The following is a 26,321-nucleotide window of genomic DNA, read 5'->3' as shown; positions in this document are numbered from 1 at the left end:
GATGAACAGACTTCCTGCCGTCTCTACCCTTGTCCATAACACTGCACCACCTCCTGAAGTGACAGGCAGGGGACTCTGCTGGTCCTTTCAGTTCTACCAGTGCATGCGTGTGTGTGTGTGTGTGTGTGTGTGTGTGTGTGTACGAGCAGTGGGAGGGGGGGTGGAGGAGATGGGAGGGGGTGCAGGAGAGAGTTCTCTTTTTGGGCTGGGATTACCAGTATATCGCAAGGACCTATGACCACCTCCTTCCTTCCCACCATCAAGTATCTTGGGAACATGTGTTCATTGTTAGGCTACAGGTAGCATTGCAGGACTTGGTTTAGCTCCAATTGCCCCACAAGAATACTTACCAGGGCCATTCTTTTCTGAGTATATGGGTTAAGCAAGACTTCAGTGATAGTGGGGCCTTGGAGAAATTGGGCGTTGGAATGTTGGCAACAGAGAAAAATGCTGCAGCAATGTGTTGCAAGCATCCAGCTAACTCATTTGAAGGGGACTACAGTGAATCAGAAGGAGCCATGGAGGCCAGGGCTGGATCTCAGGGCCAGAACCTGGCCAGGGGCTGTTGACCCTCCCTAAAGAACAGCTGTAGCCACAGCCACCACAGCAATGAAAACAAGCCAAGTTCAGGCTAAGAAAGCAGACCGTGCTGGCCTGGGGGTCCGCAGGTGAGGCCGTTGCTGAAGGCGGCTGTGGAGATGAGGGGGAGGAAACAAAAGGGATAGGAAGGAACGGAGCACCAAAGGGGCTGGGAACAAAAGGGGACTCTTCTGGTCAGATTGTGTCAGTAGCCCAGGAAAAGGCGAGACCCCTGGTGAGCCCTGAAAAGGAGTGAGAGGGAAAGAAGAAAGCCGCTCGCAGCTACCGAGAGGAGGAGGAAGTGGGAGATGTGCTGCTTCCTGTAGAAAAAGCGATGACTGGAGACAAAGCTGGGTGGGGACTAGTCCCTGGGCTGCAGGCGCTGCTGCTACACATACACACACAGCCGCCACTCCGTGGGCAGCTCCTACTACTGCCGCTGGGCTGGGCTGGGCTGGGCTGGGCGGGCTGCGCGGAGCTCGCTGCACACACACCTCGGCGCGGAGAGAGGAGAGAAGCCACTCTTCTCTGACCAGCCTCGGAGCCAAGGTAAACGAAATGCTTCTCATGTGGCTCCTTTTGAAATGGGTAACATGACCGGCGCCTGTGGTTTTAAGGGCAGATTTCTTAGGGCAGACGGACATTGTTTCGGGGGGGAGGAAATGATTAGGACGGGTTCTTTGAGAAGGGCTTTTTTTTGAATGACCACATTGGCTTTAAAAAAAGAAAGAAAGAAAGATTCTTAGTGCTTCGCTTCGGTGACTGGTCAAGAAAACACAGTAAAGGAAAGAAGCTGTTTGCACAGTTCTCTTTGGAAGCAAAGCAGGGCTGGTTTGAAATCAGTTGGAGCTGTGGAGCTGTGCGCTGATCGGAGCGTCGCAGTCCTGCTTTGGGGGTGTAAGTGGTGTAAAATGTTAATTGCATTATCTTTCCTACTCATTGTGCCGGCGTATCATTTGTTTTGCAGCATAATGACTGTGATTTGGCTTTTTTTTGGGGGGGGGGGGGGAGGGTGGGGATGGGGTTTAAATCCTTTTGTACTCAGAATTTGCCAACAAAGGCTGTGGAATTGCGTATGTGAGGGGCAGTATTTACCATTAAAAAAAAGAAAGAAAGAAAGAAAGCGTGTCTTCCCTCTGCTCTGTAGAGCTGCTTTCAGGATAGCCTCAGAAACAGCTACCATTTGCCAGTAGGTCTTACCCTAAAGTTGCATCCTTTCTCGGGGGAGTGTGGCAGGTTTAACTTGCCCCAAATGGATACATGGATTTTCTGTTTATATGGATTTTTTTTTTTAAATCTCTAGGTGAAGATACATATTAATTGCAGTGAGAGATGAAATGTCTAAGTGTTTCTGGGTTGTTTCCTTACCTGTATACATCATAGACCGACTGAAATAGTAAGACCGGAACGCAATTTTTATTCTTTGGTTTTCTTGAGCAACGGATGCTCTTAATGAGAGGCTGTGACCATGACTTGTTCACATATTTATGAATGATACGTAAACGTGCAGTAACCAGGTCTAGCGGATGAGAAATGAGATTGTGGATTCTGTTTGCATCAGATGTTGGAGAAAGCGTTTAATACCCTAGTGTAGCTGGTTTAAAAAATCAAGCTTTGTCTCCAAAAGAAAGTGCGGTTGAGCAATAAATGGTCATTGATTAAAGGTTTTTCTTGAATTATTAGAATGAAAGGAGATACATATTCAAAGGAAAGAAAGGATTGCTTATAGTAGAGTAAAAATAATATAAAGGCCACATTTACATACTAAGAAATTCTTAAAATATAGGTTTTTGAACACTAAATAAGTCACTGAGAGTGTATATGCCTTCCCATTTATCACCATTCTCAATTATGAGGAGCTATAGGGTTTTTTTAAATGCCATTTTAGGAAGTTGATTTGGCTTCCCAAGATGTGTGGTGTAACAGCACATTTTTGAGAGAGAAGAATATTTCAGTGCGGAAGGAAAAATGTCTACTTTTCTGAGGTTCCTCATTAAAGGAAACCTGTGCGATATCTAAGAGGCAAAATATTGCTGGTGTTGAAACCACGTAGCTCCCCTGATTCACTGCATTGAATCAAAACAAGTCACGCCACGCATTCCGCAGTTCCACTTTCTGTTCGCCTCCTATCACAAACATAAAGATATCTGCCAAAGAGGGGATCTAGGCTGGACCTGGGATCCCGAATGCCCCTACCTGGAGTTCTCTGATCAAGCTGCCTGCCAACAAATGAAGTCGTGAATGAATGAATATGTGGCTCACCCACGGGTACTTACTCAGGTATAGGCTGTATTCACTAGATAATGCCAACACTGCTTTGTTTGGGCGTGTGTAGACAATCTGCGTTCCTCTTCTTTGGGTGTTTCACGCAAGAGTAAGAAAATAAAACCTTGGCCCATAGGCACTGGAGTGTCTAGGGAGCCCCCTGCTCTCTTTCAGAAAGCGAAGAGGTGCCTGATTTCTGCACAGCACACATTTCCTTCATTGTTAAGTTCCAGCTTGAAGCACAACAACAGTGAGTAACAGCAGATCAGCAATTATAATGGTAGAAGGTTTAGGGGAAAAGATGAAAATGCTCTTACACTGTAAAATGAGGCTGTTTCTACTTATCCTGGCCATATGGACTCTTGAAAGACATAATGCAAAAGCCCAGGGTACTCAGTGGCTTTGAGGGAGTCGATCAACACTGAAATTTTAATTGAATGTGTGTGTGTGTGTGTGTGTGTGTGTGTGTGTGTGTGTGTGTGTTTCTGCCATATGGCCAATGGCTGGGAGGAAACATGACTCTTACTTCATAGCCAGCCCTGGGCCTCAGATGGTAGGCACGTAGTGAATGTATTTGGTTGACTGACTTTTTTAGCCCACTTCTGAAGGCAGGCCTAACTTTTAAGTACAAAAGCTCTATGGTCAAAGCAGAAAGCCTGTTCAAAAAGACAGTGTGGGAAGAAGAATGTAACGTCATGAACTGAAAGGAATGCAGGCTTCCAGAGTTGGCAGATGTGCCTTTGAATCTGACCACTGGTTTTCACTATTTGACCTGGTATGTTAACTTAGGAACCTTAGTTTCTTCATTGTAACGAGGGGTTAATAGTACCTAATCAGGGTGGTGGGGTGTTTCATTTGGTTTGGTTTCATTGATTTTTATTTTGTTTTTGCTTTTTTTGTGGATATGTGAGTGCCTGGGACACGGTAGGTATTCAGATGACTTTATTTTTCCTTCCTAAGTAGCATAAGGGAAAGTTAGCATATACTTGGTCTTTGTCACTACCACAAAGGTTCCAGGAGACCTTTTTTTTATTGTAGTAAAATATACATATATTATGAAATTTCCCATTTTAACTATTTTTTATATATACTTTTATTGATTTCAGTGAGGAAGGGAGAGGAAGAGAGAGATAGAAACATCAATGAATAGAGAGAATCATCGATCGGCTGCCTCCTACACATCCCCCACTGGGGATCAAGCCCCGCAACCCGGGCATGTGCCCTTGACTGGAATCGAACCCAGGACCCTTCAGTCTTCAGTCCAACACTCTATCTGCTGAGCCAAACCAGCTAGGGCCATTTTAACTATTTTAAGGTGTATCATTCTATGACATTAAGTATATTGATATTGTTCAACCACCACCACCAGTCTCTAGATCCATTACATCTTCTCAAATTGAAACTCTGTTCCTATTAAACAGTAACTCCCCAACCTCTCCCTGCTCTACCACCCCAGCCCCTGACAACCACCATTCTGTTTTCTGTCTCTAAGATTTTGACTATTCTAGAAACCTCATATAAGTGGAGTCATACAGTATTTGTCTTTTTGTGACTGGCTTAATTCACTTAGCACTTGTCTTCAAGGTTCATCTATATTGTAGCATGTATCAGAATTTCCTTCCTTTTTAGGCTGGGTATATTCCATTGTATGTCTATACCACATTTGGTTTATGCATTCAATGGACACTGGGTTGCTTCCATGTTTTAGCTATTTGAATAATGCTGCTATGATCATGGGTGTGCAAATATGTGTTCGAGTTCCTGCTTTCATCTTGGTTTGGATACTCAGAAGTGGAATTGTTGGATCATATGTTAACTCTATGTTTAATTTTTTTTTTTTTTTGAGGAACTACCATGCTGTTTTCCACAGCAGTTGCCTGCATGATTTAACATTCCCAATAGCAGTGTAAAAGGGTTCCCTTTTCTCTACATCCTCAACAATACTTGTTATTTTCTGGAGGTTTTGTTTGTTTGTTCATTTGTTTTTTATAGTAGCTATACTAGTAGGTATGAATTGATATCTCTTAGTGGTTTCAATATGCATTTCCTCAAGGATTAGTAATTTTGAGTCTCTTTTTATGAGCTCATTGGCCATTTATATATAGTCTTTGAAGAAATGTTTATTCCAGTCTTTGCCCATTTTTCACTTGGATTGTTTTGGAAGAGACACTTTTAAATGGTGGGATCTCTTAACATAGTGTGTCATAAAGATATGAATATAACACTTGTATTTAATCTTCTGCATACATCAGTATTATTCCTGCCCAAGTAGAATACTGCTCTCAAAAATAACTCTATAGAGAAGGGCTGTAGTAGTTAAACAGCAACAATAGGTTTCTGAGACAACAGGTTTCTACTAATAAAATGTGATTCTCATCTAAATTTCATGTTCAAAAATAAAGAATCTTTCTGTGTTTAATTTCCCACTACACATTTTTCTCCTGATACCCAAACTGGTGAAGTAGGGTATACCTGGGGCCGAGGAGAGCTGGGCAAGATTATGGAGGACTCTATTGAACAGGGACACTATCTGAACTTTATGCTGTGGTTATAGTCACTGACCTTGAATGGTTTGAAGAGTTCCTCAATGACTGTATGTTAACTTTTTGTAATGCACTTTGTGTGTGTGTTTGGGCTGGGGGATAGAGAGCTGGCTGGTAATGACCCCTGAGTTTGTTTACTTCCCAAATCTATTCATTTTACAAGTTCTGATTTTATGGATACCCAAGGAAGAGAGGAATTACAGAGCTATATTAAGGCTTAGTCCCTGGCCTGAGACATAGGGAACAGTAGAGCTGAAAATGACTTGGGAACCAATCTAGCCTGTATCAACCCCCCATGACTGATAATGAAATGGGCTCAGAATTCAGTTATCAGTCCGAAGTTGCACAGTTGATTAACACCTCACCTCCCAATTCTACCTCTAGTTCACTTTCTTCCATAATAGGGCCAATAAATAGAGAAAGTCTTTATACTTTGTCATTGTTAAAATTGTTTATAAGACCAAATTATTTTGTTTAAAAAGAAGAGCACAATGTTTACATTTAATACCCTATGTAAATATGAAATTTTTTTTGTTCAAAATTGTTCAAATGTGAAGATGCCACTGTGGAAATGAAATTCAGATTTTCAGGTAAGAGATATATACATACATATATATCCATATATATAAAAATCTTGGGGCCCTTACCACCGAAACTACTGGACGCACAACAGAACAGGCTACGTGGGGCGACCAGGCCGGCAGGGGGGATAGTGAGGGATGACCAAACGACTGAACAGCAGGCTGCGTGGGGCAACCTGGCCGGCAGCGGGGGCAGTGAGGGGCAACCAAATGACTGAACAGCAGGCTGCATGGGGCGACAAGGCCGGCAGGGGTGGCAGTGAGGGGCAACCAAATGACCAAACAGCAGGTTGCATGGGGCAACCAGGCCATCAGGGGGGGGGCAGTGAGGGGCGATGAGGCCAGTGGGGGGGGATCTGTTGGGGGCAACCAGGCCAGTGGGGTGGGGCAGTTAGGGGCAACCTGGCCAGCAGCAGGGGGCAGTTGGGGGCAACAAGGACAGCGGGGCGAGGGGCAGTTGGGGGCGATCAGGCTCGCAGGCAGAGGTGGTTAGTGGTGATCAGTCTGGCAAGGGGGGCAGTTAGGGGCGATAGGCAGGCAGGCAGGTGTGCAGTTAGGAGCCAGCAGTCCAGGATTGTGAGAGGGATGTCCAACTGCCTGTTTAGGCTCAATCCCTGGGATCAGGCCTAAAGCAGCAGTCAGACATCCCCCAAGGGGTCCCAGATTGGAGAGGGTGCAGGCTGGGCTGAGGGGACCCTCCCCCCCATGCACAAATTTCGTGCACCAAGCCTCTAGTCCTATCTAATAAAAGAGAAACATGCAAATTGACCGTACCTCTGCTACGCCTACCAGCCAATCAGAGCGAGTATGCAAATTAACCCAACCAAGATGGTGGCAGCCACAGAGCTGGAGTGAGCAGGAGGCGTGGGTTGCCCCTGGTGATGGAGGAAGCCAAGCTTCCAGCCTGCCCTGACCGGCCCTGGCCTCTGCTCAAGGCTACAAAGTTTCAATTATAGAAGATAAATAAATCCCAGATACCTGCTTCCAGCTGGCCCTGGCCTCAAGGAGGCACTGAAAATAAAAAAAAAATTAAAAAAGGAGGAGCTAGGAGCTTGGGTTGCCAGGGGCCATGGCCAGCCTGAAAACAGCCATCAGCCCCTCACCCAGGCTGGCCACACCCTCATGCGGTGAGAGTCCCCGCTGGGGGGCTTGGCCAGCCTGAAAACAGCCCTCAGCCCCTCACCCAGGCTGGCTAGGCACCCCAGCAGGACCCCCACCCTGATCCAGGACACCCTTCAGGGCAAACAATCCGGCCCCACCCATGCACCAGGCCTCTATCTATACTAATAAAAGGGTAATATGCTAATTAGACTGGGAGACCTTCCAGGAGACCTTCCGGACATTCTTCTGGACAAAGCCATGGTGGCAGGGGCCAAGGTAGAGGCGGTTAGAGGCCAAGAGGGGAGGGAAGTTATGGGTGATCAGGCCAGGATGGATGGCAGTTTTGGGTGATCAGGCTGGTGGGGGGTGGGGCCATTGGGGGTAAGCAGACCAGCAGGGGGGCCAGTTGGGGGTGAGCAGGCCGTCAGTGGGGGTCAGTTGGAGGTGATCAGGACAGTGGGGGGGGCAGTTTGGAGTGAGCAGGCCAGCAGGGGGGCAGTTGGGGGCAAGCAAGCCAGTGGGGAGGGAAGATGGGGGCGGGCAGGCCAGCAGAGGGGGCAGTTGAGGGTGAGCAGGCCAGCAGACAGAATGGTTAGGGGCAATCAGGCAGGCAGGCAGGCAAGTGAGCAGTTAGGAGCCAGCAGTCCCAGATTGCGAGAGGGATGTCTGACTGCCAGTTTAGGCCCGATCCCTGTAAACCAGCAGTAGGACATCCTTCGAGGGGTCCCAGATTGGAGAAGGTGCAGGCTGGGCTAAGGAAACCCCCCCCCATGCACGAATTTCGTGCACCGGGCCACTAGTATATATATATATATAAAGAACCAGTGACCGTAATGCCATAACGACTGGAACGACCAGTTGCTGTGACACCCACTGTGGCCAGTGAACCGGCCTGATCAGGGGGTGGAGCTGGCTGGTCAACCTCTCACAGCCCCTCCTCCTGGCCGGCCTGCCCCTGATCAGACTCTCCAACCCTGATCAAGGGCGGGGCTGGCTGGCCAAACACTCCCCCCGCCCCCGTTCTTCTCCCCAGCCGACCCTGACCCTGATTGCACCCCTCCACCCCAATAGAGGGTGGGGCGGGCCAGCTAACCTCCTGCAGCCCCTACTCCCACCCAGCCCCACCCCAGATTGGCCTCCCCACCTCGATCAGGGGCAGGGCTGGCTGGTCAACCACTCATTGCCCCTCCCCCAGGCTGCTGGCCCCCAATCAGCACCTCCCACCTCATTCTGGGGAGAGGCTGGCCGCCCATAGCCCCTCCCCATGGCCATCCCTGCCCCCAATCAGCCCCCAAACCCCAATTGGGGGCGGGGCCCACTGGCCAATCACCTGTGGCCCCTCCCCTCAGCCAGCCCGGCCCTGATCAGGCCCCAATTGGGGTGGGCTGGCTGGCCAACCTTCCGCCATCTCCTCCTCCTGACAGGCCCAGCCCTGATCTGCCCTGATTTGGGCTGGGCCGGCTGGACCCCACCCATGCACGAATCCATGCACTAGGCCTCTAGTGTATGTATGTATGTAAGAGTAAGAGTAATACATACACATAAACATATATATATATATATATATATTAGGTAAGAGTATTATATATATATATACAGTATATATGTGTGTGTGTATATATATTTCCCTAAAACTTTTATGTTAAGGAAAACAAGTTATATTTAATGAGAGTCAGTATTCAGACAATCTCTAGAGGACTTCATTAAACATTAAAAAAGAGGGAGTTCAATTCTCAAACTTAAGTGATACCATGTTTCTTAGAAGTGGTACCACTGTATACTAAGGTTCAGGATAAGACAGAATCAACCCTTTTATCTCTTGGCAAATGTGTGTAAATAGTCAAGCTCTTAATGGAAAACCAGTTACTTGTCCCTGTTCCTTTGGAGTTTCTTTGGCCTTCCCTTGCCACCCTGCCAGCCTGGTTGTCAGGGTCAGACAGTCCCATGATCCTTGCTCTCAGGTGCTGTCAATCAGAGCTAATGGAGAGGGCCTGGGAACTGGGTTGATGGATTCTACTCCAGATTCATTACAACACAATCCTTTTACAATCCTTTTCTTCTTTCTCTTTTTATTTCACTTTTTTTTTCATCCCCTGTGCATTTTGATGAAAACCATTAAATCCAAGTCCCTACTCCCTTTATTCACTACAGATGACCCACCTCAACCTTATTCCTTACCACTTCAAGGTTTCTCTGTCTTCATTCTCTTCTCCTTCCTTCGTAGGTCAAATTAACGGAGTCTTTTCTTTCAAGTCAAGAGTAAACTCTCTATTTGGACTTTCCATTCCATTTCCTTTCACTTTCTAGGGGGGGCTGTGTTCTGACAATAATTCTATCTCCTTCCTACATATTCGGTTTCCTCTCTTTATTGGCCTTTTCCTCCTTACCTGCAAGCATGCTTAGTTTACACACATACATTAATTAAACAACCCTGCTGCCATCAAGCTTCCCCTGGACTTTTTTTAACCTCTATTAACCTGTCCTCCTTCCTGTAGGGAAGGAAAAACAGTTTTCCTTCTACTCTTCTAAGTTCTAAGCTGAGCACCCTGTAACAAAAGACAGATCAATATGAAAAAAAAAAACACAAACAAAAAACAACAACAGATGTCTATTAGCATGTATTCCTCATATATACAAGGGAGATACCCAGGGAAAAATGAGTAACTCTCAGAGGTGGTTTAGAAATTCAAACTTAAATAACATCTTCAGCTAAATGACAAAAGGGAGGAGGAGGAGAGGAGGACAGTTATGGAGAGGTGATCAGGAAAAGCAGGGTAAGTAAGAGTGAGATTGTTATGCAGATTTAAGTTGCTGCCTCTCCATAGACAAGAGTCACTAGTTATGTAGTTATCCTCCTCTGCCTGTTTCAGAGAGGGAGACACCTTTCAAATGGAGATTTCCTTTATAAATGTAAATTTTCCTTATAAAAGAGGGAAGTTCTAATCTGTTTTCAGAATTTCTCCTGTGTATGCTGTTTCCCAAAATAATATGCTCAAAATAATCCTTATGACAAAGAGGCAAATTTTGAGGTGCATATTCTGCCACCCTCATTCCTCTCTGAAGCCTTCCAACTTCCCCATTAATTCTTACGTTTCCTCTAAATATGACTGTTCTCAGATTTGATTCTTAGTTTAGTTCCTCTCCCTTAATCAAATCCCTTCCTATGATTTCAGTCATTGTTTCTGTGTGGTCAGTCCCCGAACTGATTCTCCATCCTGATCTCTCACCTACTCTCTAAACTTACACATCAAGCTCCTGGCAAACTTCCCAGAACATCCAACCCACTGACAGTGAAACTCACATGTCCCAAACAGTGCTGGCCATCACCCTCCTCCATTCCTCAAAATTAGCTTCTCACCTGATTCCATGACTATTAATGACACTCATTCCCTCAGTCCCTCAATTATAAAAATTCAATTTCACTATTTTTCTCATCAACAACACAAGTTGTAGTCAGTTGCATAGCACTTTGCATTGTCATTGAAAGTATATCTTGCATGGCCGACATGGCTCAGTGGTTGGAAGTCACAGTTTGATTCACGGTCAGGGCACATGCCTAGGTTGCGGGCTGGATCTGATCCCCAGTGTGGGGCATGTAAGAGTTAGCCAATCAATGATTCTGTCTCATCATTGATGTTTCTCTCTCTCTCTCTCTCCCTGTCCCTGCCTCTCTGAAATCAATAAAAATATACTCAAAAAAACAAAGAAAATCTATCTTGACACTAGCTACTCTTTTCCATGTTGATAGCTCTGTTTTGGTTCAGGCCCTCCTAACCCTCAGCTGGACTGGTTTGTTGTTTGTGTTCTTGCCTCTCCCTAGAATGACTTTTCTGCTTCGCCTTCCACATGTCACCCCCACAGTCTTTCTTCTCTAAATAGCCAAATTTCACCTTCCCCCTAAAGCTCAGTTCAAATGCTACCTTTTTCGTGAAACCTTCCTTGCTTTCTTCCCTTCCCTCCCCAATAAGCAGCAATGTTCACCTCCCTGGAAATCTTTTGTTGTTTCATCACAGCAGGGTGCACATTCTAATGTGTATAATGGCAATCTGAATTTTTTTTTTTTCCTTTTGCAAGATCTTTGAGAAGAATGGTCACACCCAGTTTCATCTTTATCTTCCTTAGAGCACACAAAACAGTTTGGGTTTTCTTTTGTTTGTTTTTAACTTCAGCTTTATTGAGGTACAGCTTTATAGAGGCCTGGTGCACGAATTCGTGCACAGGTGGAGTCCCTTGGCTTGGCCAGTTATCAAGGCCTTCCAGGGGGCCGGCCTGCAGGTGGGGAGGGACTGTGGGGGTTGGCCAGCCAGTCATGGGTGGGGGGTTGGGGGGACAGCCAGCTGGGTGGAGGGACTGAAGGAGGTTGGCTGGCCAGCTGGGGGGAGGGGCTGCAGGAGGTTGTCTGTGAGAGCGCACATTGAGCATCTGTCCCCTGGTGGTCAGTGCGCCATAGTGACTGGTTGGTCATTCCAGTCGTTCTGGTCATTCGGTCATAATGGTCACTTAGGCTTTTATATAGATAGATAATACAATTATAAGATATTTAAAATATACATCATGGTGATTTGATATACATACACACTGTTAAAGATTACATACTCCTATCTAGTTAATTAACACATCCATCACCTTATCTGTCTATCTATCTATCTACTTATTTATTTTTATTTGGTGAGAACATTTAACTCCTCAAAAGCATTTTGTTTATCACGCATTCATTTAATGAACTCTCTTGAGCAACTTACTAGTTAATGCAGAGTGGGCTAGGAGCCCACTCATAAACTACTGGGGAAACAGACAACAACTGACACAATTATAAAACCGTTAGTTTGTCCACACGTCTTTTTTTTTTTTATTTAAATATATATATATATTATTGATTTCTTACAGAGAGGAAGTGAGAGGGATAGAGAGTTAGAAACATCAATGAGAGAGAAACATCGATCAGCTGCCTCCTGCACACTCCCCCACTGGGGATGTGCCCGCAACCAAGGTATATGCCCTTGACCGGAATCGAACCTGGGACCCTTGAGTCCGCAGGCCGACACTTTAGCCACTGAGCCAAACCAGTTAGGGCTGTCCACACGTCTTAATTGAATGTCTGCAATGTTTCACATGTACTTTGAGGGGCTAGGGGAAGTGGAATGAACAAAACAGGCCAGTCCTTTGTTTTCTTGGAACTTACATTATAATGTTGGGAGAGACCCAGTAAACATATAAACCAGTGTAAACTGGTGATTCTTAGATCTGGCTGCACATTGGAAATCACTGAGGGGTACTTTAGAAAGCATACCTGTGTCCCAGCCTCAACCCATACTCATTAGATCAGAATCAGCCAGGATTGGATCCCATTGACGGAAACAAATTGTATCAGGTGGTGGTAAGTGCTGAGATGGATTAAAATCGAAATAGGTTCAATGATAGAAGTTGTGTGTGTGACAATGGGGGAGTTTACTTTTATTGGGTAATACCTGAAGGCCTCTCTGAGGAGGTGACATTTTCGTTGAGACCTGTATTATGGTGAGGAGTCAGCCATATGAAGATCTGGGGGAAGAGGGTTCCCAAGCAGAAAGTGCTGGGTTCTAAAATAAAGATGAGGGGAAATTTCAGAGGAAGTGTGGCCTTTTCACATATATGTACGGTAATCTAAAAATAATGTCTTTCATCTACGAAAGAAGCTTTTTAATTAAACTAGACTGAGTGCAAATGTGAAACTTGGCTTTTCTATTGAATACTTGGTCTGGGCTGAATTTTATAGATCCATTGACTTACCCAGTCAGGAAGATGACTCTGTAACTATATTTTTCTACACTGCAATCAGTACTACAGGGCTTGCTGTCTGAATTAAATGCCAATCTCCTTGTTTAAAATAAACTTAGGTACTTGGTTTTGTCACTTCAGTAAATAAATAGAGAAAGCAGTAACTTCTACCCTTAATTATGGGGGGGCATGGGGAGCCAGGGAAAACACTCAGGAGTCATTCAAACAGCGTCCACTTCTCACTCATGTTTGAATGAGTGAAGATCAACACGTTTCAAGAATCAAGTTGCGAACTAGCATTTGTTGTACATTCCATTTGTGATGAGAAGAGTATCTTATCAGGACACTTTGGCTGCTAGTAAAAGAACACCCTACCAAATGGCTTAAACAATAGGGAACTTATCTCAAAACCTCCTGGTAGGAGGGTAAGTCCAGAGTTAGTCATAGGTGAACAATGTTCTTAGTAACCTGAATTCTTGCTTTCCTCCCATTCTGGCATCCTCAGCAGGTTGGTTCACCCCCCCTAAGCCCACCCTGCAGTGCTGAGATGGCTACTACAGTTTCAGAATTATAGGCAGATTTCAATGTCTAGAGGCACAGTGATGTGGCTAGTTTCTTCCTTCCTCTCTCTCTCTCTCTCTCTCTCAAATATATTTTATTGATTTTTTTACAGAGAGGAAGGGAGAGGGATAGAGAGTTAGAAACATCGATGAGAGAGAAACATCGATCAGCTGCCTCCTGCACACTCCCTACAGGGGATGTGCCCGCAACCAAGGCACATGCCCTTGATTGGAATCGAACCTGAGACCCTTGAGTGCACAGTCCAACGCTTTATCCACTGAGCCAAACTGGTCAGGGCTCTTTCTTTGTTTCTTTGTTTCTTGCTTGCTTGTTTTCTTGCTTTCTTGCTTTCTTTCAGGTTATGGGTAAAGCTATCTCCAGCAGAATTCCCCTCACAACTCACATGCTTGTCTCTTAGTGGGTAGGTAGATGACCGATGTGATTGGCTAATATAAGAGTTTCATCCTGAAGCTTTGGAGCAGTCTACCTTTCTTAAGAACAGTCACCAAATCCCAGAAAAAAAGGATTGATTCTATTAGCAAGGAAGAAGGGGTTGATGTTATCGGGTAGATAGTCAACAGAGTCTGCCAATAATATTATTTCCATTTTATAAGTGAAGATATCAAGGCTCAAAAAGGTTAAATCACTTATCAAGGTCACACAAGTTTGAGTCCAACAGTGATCCCATGGATTTCTCTTTGAAACCCACACACATACACACACCCTTGTTTTGCTTGATGGAGATGATCTAAGTAGATTGGAGAAAGAATCCTGGAAGAAAATACAAAATGGCTGATGTCAGACTAAGTCAAGAAGACCCTTCTAAACAAATTATTCCAGAAGAAAATACATCAGCATCTATACAGCAATAAGAATAACATTTAATTTGGACAACCAGCCCAGCATGTCTGCATTGTAAAAATATATAATTAAATTGAGTCTTTACAACTGGTCGATTAAATCAATTTGATTGAAATAAAATCCACCCTGGGCCAAGAAATGAGCTGGAGAGGCCAAGGTTCTGTGTACAGTGTCTGCCGGACTTAAATGAAAACCTTGCTTTCTCTAGACAGGGATGTATTTTGTTGATTGCAGCACCTGTAAGAGGAGTCATCTCTAGAATTTTGGATTATGAGTTATTTCACAAATAGGTTTTCACTTTCTAACTCCGGAGGCAACCTGCAGTTTCATGCTTGTTGCATTTTTTTCTTGGTTCCTACCTTCCACTCTGGTGTTATGTTTCAGAGGCTGAATATGTGAAGCAGCAACAGTGAAAAAGGGAAATTTCCGGGAATTGACATTACTGCAGTGTTTTGACTGCTCATCTCTAAGTGTATTTCTGTGCATCCTCATCATTACAGACTAGGTATTCATGGTAGGAGTACCTTCTCTGTAATAAATGATTGAGTGCTTCCTACTCTTATATTTGCATTTTAAAACAGAAAGTAAAGTTAATTTTTAGGCTTTGCCAACAGAGCTCTGTTTGAAAAGGGAATTTATCTGATCTGTGCAGAACCATATAAAAAAATGTGAAAAATTTAAGCAGGGAAAAAATTCTCTCATTTTTGAGGCTTTCCTTGGAAAACTCAATTCGTCCTTTGTTATCTTTTAAAACCTCATGAATAATGGTTGTGCTTAGGGAACTCTGTTATGTATAGGCATTAAAGACACTTCACTAACAGTTTTAGTTAACTGTTTTAGACCTCTCAGAGAGGGAAGTCCCATAGCCATTGTGTTGACATAGAACAGCCTCAAGATTTATTTAAATTAAAAATAACAAAACATTTAACTATGCAAAGGTGAAAAGTCCTAGGGGAAAAAATGGTACAACTTGTCTTTTATTATATCTTAAAATAATTCTAAAATACCATAGTGTAGAAAAAATAACATCCTAAAGCTTCCTACACAGGAGAACATGGTAATTAAAGAACATTGGAATCAGAATTTCTTGGGCAAGTTGCTTAAAATTTATATGCCTGTTTCCTCATCTATTAAATGGGAGATTGTAATGGCAATACCAACTTCACAAAATTGTCAGGAGACAATGATATCATGTATAGAGAATATTTATTTAGCATGGTGCCTGACTTAAAGTAATTATTCAGAAGTGTAGCTGTTATTAGTACAATTGGTACTGCTACCACAAGCTGGAGTAGGGTGTCTTTTATTCTCTTCGCAGAATTCTGACCAAATTCTAGCAGAAATGATTATGGCCCAGCAGCAATCACAGGTGCTCAGAACTTGGGGTAAGGAATCATTGAAGGGAGCCTATTTGTGTGGGATGGTCACATGTTGATGTTCTGACTTAGTCAAACATCAGTCTCAAGCATGTGCTATTTGCTCAGTAATCCATGTGTTTAGTCATAAATATTTCCAGTTTTCCTTCCCAATTCATGATAAGTTTATGCTTCTCTGTCCGCTGTAGTTAGGTGTCGCCATGTATCGTACATTGGTCAGTGAAATGTGAGCAGAAATGACATTTGTCACTTCTAGGAAGAAGCTTGTGAGAACCAGGGTATAAGCACAATCCTTGGTAACTGGCAGTTATGGAGGCACAGAAAGCGTGGCTGCTCTCTTAGGCCTGAGTCTTAAAGACAACACAGAGATAGTCCCTCCATGGACCCATGATGGACATGGAGTGAGAGTGAGAAATAAGCTTTGCTGTCTTGAGACACTGAGATTTTAGTTGTTGTTTTTTGTTGTTGTTGTTGTTACCACAGTATAACCTAGCTTATCCTATTGGATACACTCAGGTTAATCCCTTTAAACTCTAGAGAAAAAATATAGTATTGGTAACAGTACATAAAAGATGTAGCTGTTTGGAGATAGCAATGTTTAGTGACTATTTTGTGTGTGCATGCATATTATATGTTGTATTACACATAAGCATCAGGAAACTTAGACTTTGAAGTTAAACAGATTTATATAAAAATTTTTAGTTAAATTTCTTGTAAAATAAGATTTATCTCCACTTCATACAGAGGAAATCAACAAACTAACATTACCAGCATTTTTTTTTCCTTTGAGGGAGTCCACCGTGATGCTAAAGTCAGGACTCTGAATTCTAGGCCTGATAGAATCATTAGGTAAATGGTCTCTCTCGCCGAGAGCGTATTCAGAATGGTGTCTTGTGAAGCAAAGGGGCTGAGAGGAGATAATGCACTCCGCCAAGCCCTGGCTCTCATCTCTGGTAATAAAATAGTCTTCCCTAACCCCTAACCGCTATTGCAATGTTCCATTAAACACTGATGCTTATATATAGAAGGTCTTAAATAATATGTATTGAGTAAATAAATGGAAGTAGTTTTTCTAAATGTGCTGGACTCTTTCATGTCTGCATTTGAAAAATAAATGTCTTTATTTTGGACATTAATTTAAAAACATCTCCGTATTAAGGTATTTATTCTTTTTTAATACTTTACATATGACTGACCATGTAGCCACAGATTTAGGCTATTTTATTTGATATTTTTTACTCCTGATTATTCCACTTGGGTCTCTCAAACTATGTTATGAAATCCCTTAATTATTTAAATTGGGAACAGATTAATTATCTCCAGTGTACAAACTCAAAATTAATTTCACTATTAACTTGAGTTTTAAATTGATTAATCTTGGAGTGTTTAAGGAACCAAGTGAAATTTTTTTTTTTTCATCCTTAAGGAAAAGGGCATATTTGACTTGATGAAACTCTCTCCATCATCCCCATTATGCTAATAGGAGTAAGAAATTTATCAGAAAACTTTGGATAGATTTTATAAACCAGCCAGAAACCTGTGTGTCTGGAGCTTCTGGGGGAACAATCTGTGAGTCATTTTAAAAAACAAACACACTCATCATCACAGTGCGTGTTGTTGCCATGGTGATTAGGCCTGTGGCGTTGGCTTGCCTGTGTTCCAGTAAAGGGAAGAAGGGGAGAGAAACTGAGAATTCAGAGCTTTGACTATCAGCTTCAATTATTGCAGGAAGGAGTATAGGGTGTTCTTGAGAGCATATTGGCACAGTCATCGTCAGAGGGAAGTAGAGAAACCTGGCATCCTGCCTTTGTTGTTGAATATGAGTTAGCCATATTAGTGTTGGGTGTTGTGAGTCACAGGTGAGAAAAGGACCATTTGGTATTCTCTTGGGAAGAAGGGGGAAAGATAGGGTTTTTAATTTGATATATAATCCTATATAATAAATAGCTAAAATGCTAATTAGACCAAACAGCAGAACAACCATCCGGATGACCTTCTGGATGACCATCTGGATGACCTTCCAGACGAAGCCAGGGCTGCGAGGGCTGGCCAAGGCTATGAGGGGCTGCAAGGGCCGAGCCCCTTGCATGAATTTCGTGCATCAGGCCTCTAGTTCCATATAAACCTCTAAGGCCTGCCTGATGAACTGTCTCGTATGCAGGTGCACAGGGCTTTAATGATCCTCTAAAAGGCACGAAATGCCACTGGCATAACATTATTGCAGATTTAAAGGACCCTCAGTGCCTTATTCTAATATGGTTAGAGACTGGTCTGAGTGAGGCCATTGTTTCAGATGTGATCCCCAAGGAGACCAGGTATCTTTCCTATATCTTGTGGAGTAGATATGATTCCTTTATCTTGGACAGTCATCTTATAATGCAGCCCCCTAGGTCACAGAGGAGACCAGGAAGGTTCTGTGAGCTCTGCCAAATCTGTCCCCCCTCCAGGGGAAAGTGAAATGAAAAACACTGTTGATGGGCAGTCAACAGAGTGATTGGGCCAGTGGAATTGCTGCAAGAATGATTCATTATGATTCATTATGGAGAACAAACAACACCCTTAAAGTAAAGGTATGAGTTAGTGCACATTTTTAAAAGAATGTTTCTTAGTTCACTTTGAGAAGTCTATGTAGCCTCTTAAATGGAAATACAGTAGTCCCCCATATATGGGGGGGATATATTTTAAGACACCCCCCCGCCCCAGTGGATACCTGAACCACATATGCTTTTTCCTATACTTACATATCTTTTCACTTAAAGGAAGATTTTACATCTTTTTTGCATATCTGAGTTGCCAGCGTCACTATTCTTGTGCTTTAGGGCCATTCTTAAGTAAAATAAAGGTTACTTGAACACAAGCACTGGGTTACTGTGACAACCAATCTGATAACTGAGAAGGCTACTAAGCGACTAATGGGCAGGTGGCAAAGACAGCATGGATACACTGGACAAGGAGATGACTCTCATCCCAGGCAGCATGGAACAAGATGGTGTGAGATTTTATCACCCTACTCAGAATGGCATGTAATTTAAAACTAATGAGATGTTCATTTCTGGGATTGTTCATTCAATATTGTTGAACCATGGTTTACCGTGGAAAGAAAACCATGGATAAGGGGTAAGTACTATAAATACTTGTCTACAATTTTATTTTTTTTAGAGTATTTCTCAAGCAGATTTTAAAGCAGATTTTATTTGGAGTTAAACAACTTTCCCTATTAAAACTATTTTTCAAAAGGTTTCAAATAAAGTGCCATGGGGTGTGACTAAGGGTCATACAAACTCCGGGAGTTGGTGTGTAATCTATGCACTGGCATAGGATGTAGTAACTCATAACTACAGGTTTCATTTTTTCTCATAGGTGGGAGAAGGCACACGTTGCCAAACTTATTCTGTGCTATCTTAATTTTCTTTTTTTTTATATTTTTATTGATCTTAAAGAAGAAGAAAGAGGGATAGAGAGATAGAAACATCAATGATGAGAGAGAATCATTGCTCGGCTGCCTCCTGCACGCCTCCTACTGGGGGATCAAGCCCACAACCTAGGCATGTGCCTTGGCCAGAATCGAACCTGGGACCCTTCAGTCCGCAGGCTGATGCTCTTATCCACTGAGCCAAACCAGCTAGGGCTAATTTCCTTAACATTAGTAAGCAAAGCTTAACTTATAATTTTCTTCTGATGATCAAATTAATTCATGGTGATTATTGAAAATTTGGAAAATGGGAAAAATTTGGAAAATACTTAAATTGTAAAGAAAATATAAGAATGACCCTTTCTATTAATTAGATTGTTGGTTGAATTGTGTGTAAGAGACCTGATTTGATAGTGGCTGACACATGCTTGGAGTTACTTCCCTTTCCCATAACAATCCAGAGGTGAGTGGTCCAGGGCTGGTAAGATAGCTCTGCTCCACAAGATCGAGGGACCCAGGCTTCTGATATCACGTTGTTCCATCATTCCTAGCATGCTTCCCTTGCTTTATGGTCTAACATGGCTTGCCATAAGGACCCCACTATAACCATCAAGAAGGGAGAAAGTTGAAAGGGAAAGGCATGACCCAGAAGTTGCACATATCATTTTTGTAGCCATCCCTTTGAACTTTGACTCATGGGCACATAGCATTAAGGGAGGCTGGGGAAAGTAGTTATTTTTGACGTGTATATGGTATGCACTAGTTTAGAATTCAATATAAGCATGGAATAAAAAGAGAGAGGATATTGGGGCATATCTAATAATTTCTGCTACTTCCATTATTCTATACAAAAGAGATAATACACTGTTTACATTTGTATGTATCTCTTTCTAATATTTTTTCTAGAAAAAACTATCAGAAAGATTATGTATAATATTTACTAGAAATATTACATATTATGTTAAATGAAATATAACATATGAAAAATACATAAAATGTATTAGAGCTATGATTTAGAAATATATATTAGAAAATTAGTTGAGGTTATACTATATATAAAATGTGCATTTTTTATCATTGAAAACATTTTTATTCACTGTTTTAAAAGTTCTATCATGTAGAGTTTCTGTTTTAATAGGTTGTATTTGATATTTAGTCTATTTTTAACATATGGTAATAATTTACTGTCTACAATTTTGGATTTCATTTGTTTATTTTTGAATAAAGTCAAGGAGTAGCATCACTAAGAAAATGATTGAGAATATATTTGAGGATCTTGAAAAATGCTGCCAAACTGCTTTCCAAAGAAGTTGTGCTGATTCATGCTGCTGCCAATAACACATGAGAGTCCTGGAGCACGCTGGACAGGCTCATTTTGCTAGTCCACTAATCACTGTTCTCTCTAGGGTTCATTCTCTGAAAATAGGCTGTTTTTGCCTTTACCTTGTGTTGTGTGTTTTTTATTCCTTTGCTGTCAGTAATCATGGTAATAGTTTCCTAATAATGTTAGTTTATTTTAAAACATATGATTCCTTAAAGTCATCTGGGACTGGGATTGGTTGGGTTGAGACTATAGCACACGTGCCAGTCTTAAGCGATGTGAGACTAGAGACACTGATGTTCATTAGGGTGCAGTGTGAATTGGGTTTGCACCCTTAGTCAGTTCTTTAGATGTGAGGCACCTCTTTGTTCTGAGATGCAACCAAAGAGGAACGGTAAAGCACTTCCCGGGCCACTTCCCTTTGAGCTGGGTGCTGGGGAGCTTTTCAGCAGTAAAGAAGCTCCCGAGCATAGGAACTTTCTTAGATATGCACCATATTTGGGCAGTAGGCAAAATGAGGCCACAAATCTGCTCAACATCCTCAGAGGTCACTAGTGCCTTGGTGTATAGGAATCTCTACTTTTAAACAGCTCACAGAAGCTTTGGATGCTAAAGACGCTTCTAAAACCACTAACTCGTCCACCCACCCTCTTAAAGTGCTAGATACACACAAATGGAACTCCAGCTCCACCCCCAACACCTGGAGAAGGAGTGTGCTTGTCTCTGCCACTTGGGTCCTGCTGGGAGCCAATCGGGTTAGGTGAGGGGGAAAGCTTGTTTTTATTCATCTCACTGGTACACAGCCTCTGTCACGAAGAACTCTGCTCCCCCCAGAGCCCCCAACTTTGTGTTTTCATGTTTTCTTGCAGGCTAGGGATGTTCACAAAGAAAGGATCTCCTATTTTCACAAATATCTCTTAAAAGAAAAAGAATTAACAAGATGTCTGCTTCTTGACTCAGAAGTATAAACCTATCAGACCTTCCTGCTCTTCGAGCCATGTGGCCATCACCACCAAATCCCGCTTACAGAAACTTTCATTTGCTTGTTCAGCTCGTATGTATCATGTTATTTCTCCTTTTTCTAAACAACACATTTTCCTCTCTGCTTTCTTGACAGCCGGGATCGTCCAGGGAGCCTAGGCTTCGGGCACTGAAAAGGTAAGGCTTCTGAAGTATTTTCCTCCAGGATCTTGAATCTCACCAGAAGTTCAAGAGGAAAATAAGTGTCTGAAGTGATGCTATAGAGCAGTGGTCGGCAAACTCATTAGTCAACAGAACCCAATATCAACAGTACAACGATTGAAATTTCTTTTGAGAGCCAAATTTTTTAAACTGAAACTTCTAACGCCACTTCTTCAAAATAGACTCGCCCAGGCCGTAGTATTTTGTGGAAGAGCCACACTCAAGGGGCCAAAGAGCCGCATGTGGCTCACGAGCCACAGTTTGCCAACCACTGCTATAGAGGAAAGCATTGAACATGTGATATTTATCAAACATTCATAAGCATCTGTAGCAATATTGACATGACTTCAGGATTTAAAGGGGGAAAATGGCTTTCCTTGATAGTTTAAACCAGATTTCTCACACAAATTCCCCGATTTTCTTCTTAAACCCAAGTTGGAGAGCCTTTGCGGTCGCTGCCTTAATGAAATGTATTTCTGTGGCACTAAAACACGACGACGACGTGGTTGCAGCCGTTGAGAACATGCCCTGGGAAAGAGAGATGTTCGGTAGATCAGAGATTATTAGCTCAGAGAGGGGTGAGCCCTGTCCTTAACAGATTGGTGTAGACATTGTAAGGACATTTCCAGAAGCAACAACAATAACTACATTAAAAGGGCAGTTTAATGCTGGTGGGTTTCTCCTTGAAGAAGCTGACTTGGCTTTGAAACTAGCTAAAGCCATTGTCATCTTTGGGTCTCCATATTGCTGAGAGGGGGTGATAATGTATGTGTTCTCCCCAACCAATATATACAGTTTCTTCTAGTCAGTGACTTGGATTGCCATCCTCTCTTTTTAAATTTCACTTTATTATGAAAAATTGCAAGCACATACCCAAATCAAGAGAATAATATAATGGCCGTCCATAGCCCTATTCATTTAATTTTATCAATTATAAACTCACAGTCAGTATAATTTTATTTATACCCCCATCCACTTCTCTTCTTTTCCCATTGGATTATATGACAGTGGCTTGAATTTGGTTGTTGAATCTTTAATATTTATTGACATAATTATTTAGTGGCTACAGTAAAATACTAATAAGAAATAAAACCTACTTATAACCTGACTTAGTTTACTGGAGCTAGTCATTCATCCATTTATTCTTTCAGCAAGTATTTATTATTTACTAGTGTCAGAACCTTCTTAGAATAAGAGAGCCAATTTTCCCCACCTCACATTTATGAAGTCCTCAAATTTGGACTTCTGACATCTCCAAATGAGGTTATCTTTCGGAGATACTCTGACAAAATTAAAAGATGACACTCATCATATAACTTTAATTGTTAAATGTAAACATTTAAAATGTGCCACAATTTTTAAAACCTATTTTGACACTTTTTTCACTTCTAAATATACTGGAAACTTAAAAACACAAAACACTTTTCCCAACTGTCTCATGTACCTTCGTATTTTAACATAAATATTTGTTCAGTTACCTGCCTCCCTTTCAAGAATATAAGCTCTGAGAAAGCATTTTGCCTTTAGTATCTAGCAAGGGGTCTGGCACTTGTTATACACTGAGTGGCCAGATTATTATGATCACTGAACACATAATAATCTGGCCACTCAGTGTGTGTGTGTGTGTGTGTGTGTTATATATTACTAGTAGCCAATTTGCAGGAAGAATCCTGCAAGTGGCCACTGTGGCCGTGTGCACTGCCGCTGCCACTGCCGTTGTGGCCGCCGCACCTGCACCCACGCACCCCTGCCGCCTGCCCCGCTCCGCCCCGCCCAGGCTTTCCCTCTGGCAGCCACCTTGCTTTCCGCTTTTCCTCCCTCTTCCTTCTAAGTTGTCTTCAGTCTTCACTCCTCCCTCCCTCCCTCAGCGTATGCAAATTAACTGCCATCTTTGTTGGGTAATTTGCATACCCACCCTGATTGGCTGGTGGGCGTGTTTTTGCTGGTGGGTGTGGCTTGGGCATAGCAAAGGTATGGTCAATTTGCATATTACTATTTTATTAGGTAGGGTAATATATATTAGAGACCTGGTGCATGGGTGGGGGTCCAGCCAGCTTGGCCAGGGGGAGGGGACATGGGCGGTTGGCCAGCCTGCCTGCTGACTGAACTTCTGGTCGAGGGGACAATTTGCATATTTGCCTTTTATTATATAAGATATACACTGAGTGGCCAGATTATTATGCATTTAGAGATCATAATAATCGGGCCACTCAGTGTATATTTAATATAGTTGTTCAATGAATGAACATATGAGTGAATGGCAGATGCTGGGAGCATGAAGATGAAAAACACACAGGCCTTGCCCCAGAGTTGCTCAGTCTCATGAGAGAGAGAAGCTTGCAAATAGGAAGTCTCTGAGCAGAGTGCTCTGGGTGAGAGAGGAGAGGACTAATGTGGTGAGGAGTTTGGTGAGAGGCTTGATGGACAAAAAAGCATTTATTTGAGCTAGGACATGAAGTGCCATCCATTAGAAAAGTTATAGAAAGGAATTCTGGGAATAAGGAATCACATGAAAGTACACCAAGTCCCCAAAGAGCACAGTGGAACCTTTAGAAGTTTACAATGGCCTCGTCATGGTTGGGAAGTGGCCTACTACAGAGATGTGGCTTGAGAAGCAGGCCGATGAAGTTTGGGGACTCTAAGGCCAAGCTCAATAGTTTGAGTGGGAAGACAGAGAAGGGCACATAATTCTTTTTAAGGATAATTCCTTAGGCTGCAGAGTAACGTATAAAGCTGTGGAGAGAGACTAATGGAAGGGAGGCCAGTAGATCTTGGGTTTGGAAATAAAGGGCTGATATGGGAGAACTGATGGAATTACTGATTAAGGATGAGAAGTAAAGGAAGGAAGACATGTGGAGTAACTGCCAGATCTCCCTTTTGGGAGATGATATGGGTTGTGTATGATAACTGGGCTACAAATACAGGAAGAGGCTTCAAATCCATGGAGTGGCCACGTCCAGGTAGCTATGTCCAGGAGGCTGCTCATAGGTGGGTACTGAGCAATGGTTCCCAGTCCTGGTTGCACATCAGAATCTCCAGGGAAGAGTTTCAGAGTTCACATGCAGACCCTCCCCAGACCAGGCGAATCAGAATCCTGGGGGCAGGGGCCTGGAAAGCTACAGTTTCTAAAAGCTTCCCAGGTGTTTTAATGTGCAGCCAGGACTGAGAATCTCTGGTTAAGACCATGTATAGCTTTTGCTACTCCATAAGGAGGTTCTTTTGGAGTTCAGTATTTAATATCTTACAGGTGAGGGTTGAATTGTCCCTATATTCTACCAAATATTACTAATAATGAAGACTGTTATATAAGTATTTGATATTCTTTTTCTAATATTCAGGTTGATTTCTTCCAGGCTAATACATGTTTTTAAATAGCTTAAATCAATCCAAGCAGAATTTCTACTCTCACCTAGAAGCATTTTTGCTCCTTGCAAAATTATTGGTTTCAGTTATGCTAAGTGGTTCCTTATGTAAGTGGTCTCTGCTAACAAACTAAAGGAAGAAACTAAATAAAGTAGACGTGTAAAAGGAAGTGGTGTTTTGTACTGTTGTAGGGATCGTGAGCATATTTGCTCCAGTACTAAAATCTATTTTTTAAGTCTATGCAGAGAAGCAAAAATGAAACACTAGGTAAGCAACAGTCAAATATTGGGGTTTAAAGCAAAATACTACTAAGGCATCATGCAAATTAAATAGCAGCAGTGATGAAGAATATTTTTATTTCCTGTCGCTACTGTAACAAATTGTCACACACTGGTATAAAACGAGACCATTTTATTATTTTACAGTTCTGCAGGTTCGGTTGTGCAGGGATCTCACTGGGCTAAAAGCAAAGTGTCAATAGAGCCGAGTCCCTTTCTGGAAGAATTCATTTCTTTGACTTTTATGGCTTCTAGGGTCTGATTTCCCCCATCTTTAAAGGCAACAACATTGCATCTCTGTGTCTTTCTACCATAATTACATCTAATTCTGAACTCAGCCAGAAAAGTTATTTATTTTATTTTAAAGACCCATGTTATAAGATTTGGAACACCTGGATCATCTAGGATAATCTCCCCTTCTCAGTGTCCTTCATTAATCACATCTTCAAAGTCCCTTTATCCACGTAAGGTTACATATGGATGGGTTTGAGGGATTAGGACATGTTCTTATTTGGGGGCTATTATTCTGCCTACTCCAAAGTAATTAATTGTTCTAATCTCTTTAGAAGGTAGAAATGCCTCAGGGAGCAGAGATAAGATGATCCAACATTTTATTGTTTGGGTTGAGAAGCCTTAAGTTTCCTAAATTGATGAAGCAGGTCCTTGTCTTGATTCTGCAAATTCTGTTTTCTAGATAGAGGCACTGAAGGCTTTTGGTTTTCTTGGAGTGTTTGGCCTGGGGTCAAGGGGACAGGTTGAAGTCCAAGGGCTCCATTCTTGGCCAGGCTTTCTGGTACTCTCGGTGTGGCCTCTGGAGAGTGCTGCTTTTGGCACTTTTCCAACTCGGAAAAGTTTACCTACAGTGTGCAGGTTCCAAGGTCTTTGAATAGCAGCAAAGAAATGTGAGATTTTTATATTATGCTGTTATGTCTGCATGCCATCTTATACTTTATTTATTAGGCTCTAAAATGTGAAAATTGAAGGAAAAAATAACATACTATTTCAGAACCTCACTATAGCAGTATTTACTAATTTCTAGGGATGGTTTCATTTCCTCCATATATTAGGTAGGTCATCCCCAACAAAGTAAGAAAGCATTTCTTAACCTAGTGAATGAAATGAATCTCTGGGTTAAAATTTT

At 42.4% G+C, this 26,321-nt stretch overlaps 1 protein-coding gene across 3 annotated transcripts in view; it reads left to right on the top strand.

Annotated features, from left to right (window-relative positions):
• Nucleotides 1-1,004: 1,004 nt before the first annotated feature.
• The window catches only part of GNG2 (G protein subunit gamma 2), a 114,243-nt gene continuing 88,926 nt past the window's right edge, over nucleotides 1,005-26,321 (top strand). For 2 of the 3 annotated variants that reach the window (XR_008556098.1, XM_028141769.2), the window contains exons 1-2: nucleotides 1,005-1,128; nucleotides 21,475-21,515. The gene's annotated coding sequence lies outside the window, so the exon portion shown is untranslated. The remainder of the gene's footprint in view (nucleotides 1,129-21,474; nucleotides 21,516-26,321) is intronic. The other variant, XM_054716070.1, reaches the window with a different exon arrangement.

The sequence above is a fragment of the Eptesicus fuscus genome, chromosome 5 (assembly GCF_027574615.1).
Source record: "Eptesicus fuscus isolate TK198812 chromosome 5, DD_ASM_mEF_20220401, whole genome shotgun sequence".
Classification (NCBI taxonomy): Eukaryota; Metazoa; Chordata; class Mammalia; order Chiroptera; family Vespertilionidae; genus Eptesicus; species Eptesicus fuscus.
The sequence above is the reverse complement of the archived record's forward strand: the minus strand, read 5'-3'. Positions and strand labels throughout refer to the sequence as shown.